Source organism: Rhea americana, unplaced genomic scaffold (assembly GCF_003343005.1).
Source record: "Rhea americana isolate MKP2758 unplaced genomic scaffold, rheAme1 scaffold_144, whole genome shotgun sequence".
Classification (NCBI taxonomy): Eukaryota; Metazoa; Chordata; class Aves; order Rheiformes; family Rheidae; genus Rhea; species Rhea americana.
The window spans coordinates 424,830-436,670 of NW_028185528.1; the positions used below are offsets into that span (position 1 = coordinate 424,830).

Here is an 11,841-nt window from a genome sequence, read left to right on the forward strand (position 1 = left end):
CAAGAATTAATATATATGTAAGTTTTCACCAACCTCAGTTGATTACTGCAATATCCATTCCTTTGGTTTTGATGAATGCAGTTTTGCCAGCATGATTCTACACAGCATAGCACTGCAGAGATCGTTTTCCTAGCCCATCGCTTTGACTGTCAAATATAACACTTCTTTTCTATCAGATATAAGCAGCTTGTCTTCACTTTCAAAGCCCTTCATAGCTTCACCTCATCCTACCTATCATCTCTTATTCAGGATCAAGAGATCGCTTCTTTCACTGATTAGTGCACAGTGCCAGCCTCCTCCATCTTCTTAGATTTTCAGTCACTCAGTTTCAAGCTTTATCCCATGCCGTTCCTTACATTTGGAAAGCGCTCCTTTAGGCATCTGCAAAGCTACCTCATTTTCTTCCTTCTAATCCTGCCTGTGAGGTTCCCTTGCCATTATGCCTTCAAAAGAAGTTTCGGAGTTGGGACTGAATTTGTCTAGCTATAATGAGCTGCTCCCAAGGAAAGCTTCTGGATCGCATTCAAATGGAGCACTCCCAAAGATAAGGTTGGTMTTTCCTGCTCAAAGCTGACATCTGTCAGACTCTGCAAGGGTACCAGTGCCTCATTTTCAGAGAATGTTGTCTTGCCGCTGTTGAGGGCCAATATTTTTCTTCTGGGAGACAGAATGGAGTGAACTTAAGGGCAATCCATCTGGATYGTAGGAGCAACTGTGGTAGCTGCTGACATTTCGGTAGCAAGACGGTGCTCTAGAAGGTTGTATCCAAAGGCCTTTCCTTTCATATGGGAAGGTGACTTATATGAAAAGATAGGATTTGTATGGGCTATGTGAAGTAGTGGGCTTACTGCTGGACACAGACATTAGAAATTATCCCATATAAGTGAGGAAAGGCTGGCTAGCCATTTTTAGCTTTGTTGACCAATTTAGGGGCACGGTATTGTCTTTAGTTGCTCAAATTCCTGCTGTGGAATGAATGAGTAGTCTGTATACCCGTTGTATTCTGCGGGGTCGTCATCTTGGCTGAGTATACTTTTCTTTGAAACTATTGAATTTGTAGCCTGTAGCCTTGAACATGTCTGTGCGTCATGTCATATTTATTTTCTCATCCCTAGTGGCAAYGAATCAGGACCAAGTCATCCCTTTGCTGGAATCACCTACGATGGAAACTGGAAACTCCAGTGTGTCTCTCTGGCATCTTTCCCTTCAGATGGTGCCTCCAAACCTTTTCTGAAGAAGCTTGTGTGGAGCGGAGCTTGTAAGTACTTCCGCTGATTTTGATCTAAGCTGCTCTGATTTTGRTGAAGATTTATTTTGGGATGCCTGACAGAAAGGTGCCTGTCTTCTCCTTTCCCTCAGGTGGCCCCTACTGATGCACAGTTCCCAGCTACTGGGGAACTATCATGGTTCTTGAAGAGGCAGGAGACAGGTCTCCCCAGACTCTTTAYGACTACTTTTTTTTTGGCCCCCTACAGATGGTCAGTGGGGTTTTCATCCGCCAATCCATCAGCATTTCCAACTGCGGAAGGGCCAACATGCTCCTCGATTACTCTGCATGAGGATGCTAACAAAAGCATTCAGACCCTTATATTACTGCAGAGCAGWTCATTGGTCTTACCTGTTAGTCTGGCTGGCTAAAATCTTCAGAAAAATCTTATAACTTTAAAGTGATTAAAATGTCTTCTAGAGAAGCAGTGACTAGATCCAATTTTGAATTCCTTAACAGAGAAAAAAGACTTTAAAAAAATCTTTCTACATCATCCTTTCATAATTTATCAGAAGTGGATTTGTCTTAGAAAGTCCTGCTGGGATTTCTCCAAGTCACCTACGGGATGTAGATGGCAAGCCAAGACCTTGTTCAGAGCTTCAGTCTGAAAACACCCATGGAGTTGTACAAATTTCCCAAAATAAAAAATAAAATCATTCACATAAAAGCTTAGACTGAGCTTTTTTGCCAAGTTTCAGCATAAAAGTATATTTTTGTAGCCAAGTTATAAATCTCGGAAAATAAGAGAGTTTATGTGGAAATACTGTTATGTCCTTAGTTATAGCACTACTAATGGCTATAGCACTCAACAATAATTTGACGCTAAGGCTATTAATCCTAAAGAAAACTTTCTTGGAAGAAGTCGAATTTTGGAGGTCAATGAGATCTCAGAGGAAGTTGGATTGAAAATTGAGAAAGGCTGTTTTTGTCCATGTAAATCAATTGTTATTGTTTTCCTGTCTGAGAAAATTTTAATGTAAAGACTAAGGATTTACAAACAGGAAAAGGGAGAACCTCTGAAAATCTTGTAAGAGGTGGTGATTCATAACATTGTTATTTTTTTACGTAATGCTATTTTTAAACCTTCTCCTGAAGCAATGCTGTTGGGTTAACCGAAGGAAAAACTGTGCAGTTCATTTGAGCACCCTGGCTTACGGTCAGGTTTACGTGGGAAACTGACTGCACATACTCTTCTGTAAGAACTGACCCTCAAAACACTTCAGCACAACCTACGGTGATGAGCAGGGAATAAGCAAGAAACCCTAATAACATAGGATGGAGGATCTGAAGAGATATTGCAGGGGATATCTTGATACAGACAGTAAGTCAGGCAGATCCAGGTAAGGACCACACTTCCTAGCCACGCTCCAGGGATATCCAGGAGTCTAACGACTTAGTACCTTAGCAGGCCTGTCTAATACCTGCTGCCGTCTTGCAGACTGCCAAAGACGGTCCCAGAGGGGCTGACAGGCTTCCTGTCGTTAGAACTGAAGAATGCCTGGAAACGCAGCAACAAATTCTCCCCTCTGTTACGCTAGGGGGAAATCAGAGCAGCTCGGTGGAGTAGCCTGAGAGCAAAATGTAGACCATAAAGACTAACTATTTCAGGATTGGCTACAGGTTTTTGGTTAGGCTTCTGTTTCCTTATCAGTCTCAAGAACCCCTCTGTGAACACTTACTAGTTTAAGAAATGAAAGTTTTGGAAGCAATGACAACAGACAAGCTCATCTGTCAACTAAAATAACAATGATGAAAGKATTTTGAAATTTGCCTGCCTTTATTGAATTCCTGCAAATAAATTACTTGCTAGGAGTTGAGTTGTGTGTGAGTGGGCTTATAATTACTAATTAATCACAGCCAGCAATTAGCATGTCCCATTTAGTGCATTTCCTTCATTTTGTGTTGTTTTTCATGTTATTACAAAAAACTTTAGAATTAAAAAAAAAAAAAAAGAAAAAAGCTGCTGAGTGGAAAAAATATGTCATACCTGCTTGGAGCGTGGGTAAACTAGTATTTATACACGACTGGTATGGCCACTCTCYAGCTGAATGTCTGGACTGACAGGAGGTTCTAAGCTGCACCACAGGAGCCAAATGTGCACAGACTTTGCCGTGAACAGTGGTACAGAGGGCAGTAGGACTGTGCCTCCTCTCCGGCAGGAAACGTGGGTGAGGATAACCAGCTAAGCGGAAGGAAGCAGGAATGTTGAGCRCAAGGAGGAAGATGTATCACAACCAAAATGTTAATCCAAAGATTACGTCCTTGTAGGTAATTTCTCTGCTCTGCCATAAGTGCCACTTCATTAGTACAAAAGTTATTCTTTCTGATGTTATTCATTTTTTAAAAGTAGAGCATAAGGAAGAAATGATTACTTGAATAGAAGGGAGAGATGAATTTTGCAAGACTGTTGCAGGCACAAATAACATCAGGGCACCACAAATGCTTCAATTTCACTGTACAGGATTTACTGCATAGAGTTGTATTATTTGAATGATCAAAGGAAACCTTTCAGTTGCTTTGAATCAAATTTTAAAGTTACCTTTTTGCCACTGGAAATTTTGAGTTTTCAGCCTTTTTCCTCAATGAAAGAAAACAGATTTCAGTACGTCAGAATTTCTCTCAGAATGGAAACATAGCTTTGCCTTTCCACTGAAGCCACCGATCAAACTGTCAAGATGGCTCATCGCTTAGCGACCTTCCAGAGAACATTTTTTCAATCACAAAAATGATCAGAACAGTGCAAACCTTCCACGTGGTGGTACACTAGCTATGGCAGTGCAAAGACCTGCTTTATACTTTGAACTTCTTTAGGCCTCTGTGACCTGATTTTTCCGTCAATAAAATGGGAATTAAAACAGCTGCTTCTTCTAGAAGGACTATGTCATTGTGTCCTGTATTTTACACAGTATTTTACAATTTCTACGGGGCTGTATTGCCGATCCCATAGGTTTGCTTCCTTCGGCTTCTGGAAGCAGGAACGTCAGTTAATCCAGGTGCAGTTATGCAGAGGATGTGAGTCCTAGACCCGCTGATGACCACAAGGTGTGTGTATTGATCTTGATCTGCTTTTGTCACATAGTTTTGTCACATTTTTTAATATCTGAAGTGTAGGAAAATATAGAAGACAAAATAAGAATGATTCTTGGCATTATCATGTGTAGTAAATTTAAGTAATTGATAATATCTATAGAAAGATAGAAACTATCAACACTGTTTCAACTCTAATCCTGGTATTTATTTAAGTACCTCGACTGAGACCAGGYTTTTTTCACCATTGCTTCTCCTACCATAGCTGATATCTGACAAGCTATAATAATTAACAACTTGGAATAAAAACGGTATGATTTTTTTCTCTTTACAATTAAATGAACAAGCAGCACAAAGAACAATTCTCAGTAAGCAAGTGAGATTGGAGCAGTATTTTATGGTATCTCTCGTATTTTCAATTAAAGTAAAGGAGAAAGGAGTTATGTTCAAATTGCACGTTCATAGCCCTACAAGTTTTCAAAGCTCTCTGTCTTCTGTTGCTARCTTTATTGTACACCCAGGGCTAGTCTGAGATTAGTGTTTGGAGGCCACGGTGTGTTCAGGGTCTGAGGGTCTGGCTTCTGTACTAACCCATGCCAAGGAACARCTCCATGAACTTTTTTTTCTCCTTACAAAAATGTTCGTTTTGTGCCATTCTTCTGTTTTTCAGTACATAAAAGCACCATCTTTCAACCCTCTGTGATGGCAATACTCAGGCAACTCAGGGACAAACCGAAAACAAAACCAGAAGTAAGGACTTGAAAAAACAGCTGAAGATCCCCAGAAATCTATATATCTGAGAGCTAGGGGGGAACATGAGCTTAAGATTTCTGAGAAACTACATTTAATATTTTGCTCACAAGGAGTATCTTTGATCAGCTGACTTTCCTTCTATTTAAAAATAAATACAGAATTTCTGGGAAGATTAAAGAATTAATCAAAATTAAAGTAATAAACCCTTGGTTTACGAGCAGTACCCATATGATGGATTTTGTCAGAAGCTATTTGCTTTACAGAAAGATGGACTTCTGTCTTATAGATTAGAGAACGCTATTTTCCGACTATAATTTTAAAATCAAAAGATGTGCATTTTTGACATTTTCTGTTTGCAGTTAGAGCCTCTATATCTAATGTTTACTGTGACCTTTGTGCTGAGAGAAGAGGTGCCAAAAATCATTAAACTGATATTGCAACATAAGAGAATACAACAGTTTAATATGAACCCATTTGAATATCTTTATTGTGATTTTTTTCCCCCTTCAGAGTAAAGCAATAGCATAATACCCAGCTGCATGATAATATTGGCAAGCAAGGCCATGAATTTCAACTGCAAACCCTAAACACTGAATGTGCTGTGCTTTTTAAAGAAATCCCCTTTTGTACGAGATATGTAATACCCTTTTGTGCTGGAGTGGTTTGCATAATAATAGTTTTCTTTAGTTATTCGTTGTCATGTGATGGAGCTGCAAAGTGAGCTAGGCAGTAACAGCATGAAAGGCAATTTTCTGTTTTTCTCTAATTTTTCTGAGACTTTCTTGTCTTTTAAATACTCCTAACGATCTTCAGCAAAGATATCCAGTTATTAACATTTCCGATTTAATTGTTACTCTTCTTAACATCTACCTTCCTATTTGAGCTTTATATTTTCTGAAGAAACAGCAACATTATTTCCTTTGCACTCCTGTGGAACCTCAAGTATCTTAAAATAATTGGACATATGATCATCTGCTGTAAATCAGTGTAACTCCACTCAGAGACACTGATACCACCCTTAAAGCCTGATGTATAGAACAAACTGATTACAGAAGCCAAGCAAAATTTACATTATTAATTGTAAAATTTGTAAGAGTTGGACAGTGCACCACTGAGATAAAGAGTACTCTCTGACTGAAGAGTCATCTTAAAAATTAGACACCTAGGATACATGTGAGAACATGTATCAAATAAAATTTTAAGAATTCTCCAATGAGATTTCTCATGTATTATTTTTAAGATTCCTCTTGGGCTCTTCTATGTGTTCTGGTCTAGCTAGTAAGTAAGGAATATTTCCCAAAGGAGATATAATTACACTGATACGGAGCTCAGTCTTACTCCCAGGCAAAGGTACAGAGCACGACCACAGCCAGGGGAAGCTCCTCAGCTAATGTCCAATAACCTAGGTCAACTGAGGGGAATATTTGGCATTATTCTAACTGATGCTATCAGATGATTTTTTCCTTTGAAATCAATGGAATTGTGCCAAGTTACCCTAGTTTTGAAGTTGGCCATAAAACTACAAGTGGTTTTCAACCTCTGGCCCACAACCACTGCAGGGGACTATTTCCAAGCACTCCCTGAAAAGGAACTAAGGAAAGCAAAGCTATTACTGGTCAGCTTAAATTCACAGTGTGTGTGTATTGGGGCGAGGAAGCTCATAATTTTAATGGAATACATTTAGGATTTGAAAATTGAAAAAGGTAAAAACTACTGGACTAGATTATTTCAGAAAAGGTCAGAAGGTGAATTGATACATTCTGCTAATACATTATGAGATCTTAGCACTGCAGAGGATACCAAGGCGAAAAAGAATACTCCAGAGCCCTACGGTCAGTTCGTTTTACAGCTCCCTGTGCCAAAGTAAGAGGGCACTATACACAGGCAACCTACGAAACTGAATTAAATCTATATATCCCTTACGAACACAGCAACTCTATATTACTGTTTACTAAAATGTCTAATATCTGTCTTTGCTAAATAGAGCAAAAAGAAATTTTACATCTTCAGTCAGTGAAGACTTCATCAATTAGTACGAGAGACAGAAATACTATCACTAAAACCATGGAGGAAGTCCTGGAATCTAGGTAAGAAAGTATTAACATGGTTATATGTTCTGTAAATCTTTTAACCTGGATCTCACAACTGAGTCACAGGGTTCTGTCATCTTAGAAACGTGAGTTACCTTGTGTCAGCTGGATACCAGATAGCACTAATGTGCTGCTGGTAAGTAATGTGTTATGCTCTCTGTTAGCAGTAGTGATATATTAGTAGTAGATATATTAGCTCTTTGATAGAGAACCTGAAAAAAAGCCTTCCAGCAGGAAAAGCCTTGGTAGATTTTTCTGGAGGTTGTTGCTRGGAAGCTATGGCCCATGCCTTACTTGCCAGGTCATTATAAGGCACTCTGAGCTTAACTGCAATAGGTGCTTGTGTCTTGCGGTCACACACATACCCATCCCTGGGATGCAGCCCTGTTTTTCAGTTCCCCTCTTCTCTTCCCCATTTTCTAATGTTCTGTGAATTTTTCACTGCTCCCTAACAGATGYAGCAAGAACCTTTTGTGCTCATCACTTTCTTTCATAATTTCTTGGAAGTGTTGAAGTTTTTGTTCACAGTAAACTGTGAATCAGAATTAAATGTTACTGTTAAAAAAAAAACACAGCTTTTCAAATATGTCATTTTCATGTGAATATTCCAGAGTGATGCAGATGGTCAAAAATTGGAGAAATCAGCCATTGGATTTGTTTGATTTTCTGCAACAACTGTTGCTTAACTCTTAAGATARTGAAGAATATCTACCAAAGCAATGCATCCAACATTTTCTATCAATAATCATCCTTCAGATAATTTGGCAAACCCAGCTATGTGTTATGTGATGGATGCACTTTGTCCAATCATACTGATATGAATACAAACAGTCATTTTTATTAAATGGGCAGAATTAAATCCTGATATTGTACATTTCAACTTGGTACAAATAGTCGCCTTGGAAGAACYCAGTCACACAACAGAGTCTAAGTGTAAGAGTAACGCTTAAACTTTCATTTAGTTCAGTTAAGCTAAAGGTGCAGGAGCACCTTTCTGTCCTGCGTCCTTGTTTGCAAGTGATGATGCTCGCCTCCTTCCTCTTCCTCACACATGCATTGTTCCAGCTCTGCCAGTTTGAAAAAGTCTCCAGAAAAGGGGAAAGGCTTCCTCAATGTCAAAATTACCTCCTAGAACAAGCTTAGCTGTAGCTATAGTTGCGATTCAAATATTTCCGTGATTTGATACAACCAAGTTAGATTACAGTCAAGTTCACTGTGCTGTAAAGGAAGGATCCTCCAATCCTTAGTTACCTTACAAAGTCTGCCAAGCTGTAAAGTACAGAAAAATTTTATGCATAAGCATGTAAGCTTGGAGAACATTTCCTCTCTGCATGACTGTACTGTTCTTAGCATTAAGAATACAAAGAGATTGCACCAAAAATCTGAACTCCAGTGCTGTCTGGGAAAGTTTGTATATGGTTCTAAACAGTATTGCTCATTTTTAGCCCATATGCTCRTTCCTACCCACCTCCTTTTTGAAATGTTTGTAGCTGACTGCACTGAGAGGATATCACATTAGATGAGCTATCGGCATCTTCTTGTATACTAATCCCCCTGTAACAGCATGTTATGATGAATTCTATATGACAGCTTTCTATTGCTATAAGAGTTTTGATATTTTTTAGGTACAAAAATACCCATTTTGGGAGCAGATAACTGCAAATACGTTAGCCATATTTTGCCCAGAAGAGGCACTTATATTATATGAAGGATAATTTAAAGGGAGAAAGGAATTTCTTCCTTCCTCACGTTTTTTGTAGCAATGAAGTGCACCATTTAGGTGCTTCGTGCTCAGCAAACCTTCCCACTGTTATTGGTCCTCTGCAGAAGCTCAGGAAGCAGCAGGGAGCTGGGAKAAAGCTCCTTTCCTCCTGGCCCTACCAGGGATCTCATCAGGTGCAATCCACTAATAATTAAGCTGAACCTATTTGCATTGGATGAATTGGTCAGTGCCCTGTTTCTGCACAAGTAGGCAGCTAGATAAACACCATTTATTTCTGTTACATATCTTAGGCAGCCTCTACTATGCCGAGATCTAACTGTAGTGAATATGCACTGTTGCAGAGAGACTTGTTCTCTGTAATTGTCACCATTAATTAATTAATGATGTCATTAATTAATGTCATCATTAAGGGAAATTGGGGAATAAAGACAGATGGTTATCCTCTCTGAAGTGAGTGGAGTAAGCTCAGTTGGGCTTGATCGGGTGTCTTTGTGGGGGAACTCCCACTATGTTCAGAGGTGCTGCAAGTGGGGCGTGCAGTGGGGTGAGGAGAAGGCAGTGCAGGACAGCAGACGGCTTCCTTCAGGAGCAGCGAAGTTTCCTTTCCTGCCATTCCCATCCTGCAGCAGCAGGTGAGTGGTAAGCCCTTGCACTGTCTCCCTCCCGCAACTGGCTTCAGACTTTCATTTTTGGGCATGCAAAATTTGGCCTGGCCTGCGCCACCGAGAAGCCAGAACAGAGCGGGAGAGCTCTGCTAGCAGTACTGGGGTACCCGTGCGGCAGCACTCCTCAAAGGTGAGAGCGGCTGGCTCCTGGACTGAAGTTAAAAGACCCTGTATCTATTTTCTCCGTGTTGAGTCAGGTCCTGTGCAAGTCCCTGAGTCGGTGCCCAGGACTTCAGGAGACTTCAGAAGGCCTCCTACTCTGCTGGAGTGAGCCCAGGTCAGGACAAAGCAGCCAAGGGTGTAGATGGAAGAGCAAGTCCTCCTTGGTGCTTGACACCAGATTTGGTTAACATGGAAAGAAGCACTGACTGGGACAGGTTTGTTTCTACTCTCTTTTCTGACAGCTTGACAGGAATAGGACCTGGTTTCAAGTAAACTGAGCTCTTTCTCTACTCCACGGCATTAAAATGCAGAATTCATCCCAAACAGTCTTCTAGTAATCCAGTCACTGAGAAAACTTTCCAAACAGCCGTGGCTTGAGTCTTAATGAATTTTTAAAAGCATATAAAAAATTCTTTAGTTATATATGTTTTAAAACAAAAGGTTTATTCTTACATGTTGGCATGTCTTTATTGGCATCACTTATTTACTTTTTATAGGAGTGAGAGCATGACTGCTCTTATGCCAGCACATTTGATTGTATATGGCTTTCTTTACATTTACAGGGAYCTATTGTTGCTTATGAGGAAAAATAAAATCTCTGTAGAGTGTTTAGTTAACTCCCCGATGAAGTTAAGCAAGGCATATCTTTGGAAAACTCTTGAAGGGTTATTTCTAATGGTGCCAGTGAGGCCCTTGCTCTGCTTATAAAAATATATGTGAATTTATAATGGACAAAGATACAGTTATCCCAGAATAGCCTCTGGAAAGTCATCAGATTTTTTTTCAGATGAGGTGCATAGATAAGGATTGCTGGTGAGATTTTTCTGCTGGCTTTTGTTTTCAGAATTCTCTTACCACTTATGGTGGTCAGGAGTAATTCCCTTTAGATCATGCTACTGCATATCCAAAGTGGAATCAGTGGAATTCATACTAGCACAAGACAAAGAATAACCTTACCCAGAAACTTTAATAGTGTCACTGATGAAAGAACACAGAGACTTCGAGCATTCAGTTCCAGATCTCTGGACTCTCTCAAAGCCTGTCCCACCTCCATCCAAGAGATTGCAAGCTCAATCTCTTTTGAACAAAACAAGCTATATTCATCAGCCTTTTTGCTTTTTCTAGATCAGGTTTTCTTTCCTCTGCATTTCCCCAAAAGCTTTTATGGCAAGGTCCTTAGAGAGCCAAAGAAGCCTTGTTAAAACTTAATTACAAACCCATGTTGTATTAAAAGGAGAAAAAATAAAAAAGCATCTGGAAAGGATGTTTCTCAGAGGCTTGTGTTTAATTGTTAAGTTATTTCTGTTGACTCCCCAAYTAACTTATTAAATACATTTTCTTCCTCTTGAAGATGGAGATAATCTCAGATGAACAAAACTGATGTCCATAACCGGATTTTTAAATCATCAGTTCCCCGATATCTGAGCATATTTAAACCTGGGGCCTGGCTGTCTCTTGTTACACCTGGTCTCAACTAGCAGCATCTCCACTGACAGTGAAGTGCATCCTTGGTAGATATGAGCTTATTGTCTGCCTCCTGTTGCTAGGAAAAACAGCTGATCAGAGGGCCAGTGGAGCAGCCGGCTGGTGTAATACACGCTCGATAAAATTCTTATCAGAACCTCGCGTGCTTTCAGGAAGGCTCCTGCTTAGGCTGGGATTATCAGTAGAAGAGCGCCATTCTTTCTTCATTTCACTACCTTTCGGAAGCTGCCTGTCCAGAGCTCAGTTTTAAAGCTCAAAAGCAGCACCCTGCCACCTCCTGCTCTTTCTGCCCATCATGCAATGACAAACAGACGCAGCGAAGGAAATGCCAGACAGTGGAGGTTTTCTCCTTCTGTATCTGGTCTGGTGACATGAGCGAGTTGAGTGCTGTGAGCTTCTTTGTTTTGCATACACAGACCCAGAGTCCTTGGAAGGCCTTTCAGATGCTRTCTTCAATGAGCCATGTTATTTAGAGAATACAGGAGAATAAGCCGCAGCAGAAGTCAACTGAGGATAAGCCTTGGGGGTAATATTCATCTGCAGTTGTCTCTTCCCAAACAGCCTGGCTGATCAGAGGCTTTAGCAGGAGATCACACCCAGGGTGTATTTATTATTATTCATTAGCCACCAGTCAGTTCTGTTCAGTGTTATTTAAGGATATGAAATCAA

General features: G+C 40.1%; 1 long non-coding RNA gene across 1 annotated transcript; it reads left to right on the top strand.

The window, feature by feature from the left end:
• Positions 1-2,684: 2,684 nt before the first annotated feature.
• Positions 2,685-9,798, top strand: LOC146599178 (uncharacterized). Its single transcript, XR_014895084.1, has 3 exons — positions 2,685-4,309; positions 7,032-7,134; positions 9,723-9,798. It is a non-coding gene; the product is annotated as an uncharacterized LOC146599178 (long non-coding RNA).
• The last annotated feature ends 2,043 nt before the right edge of the window (positions 9,799-11,841 follow it).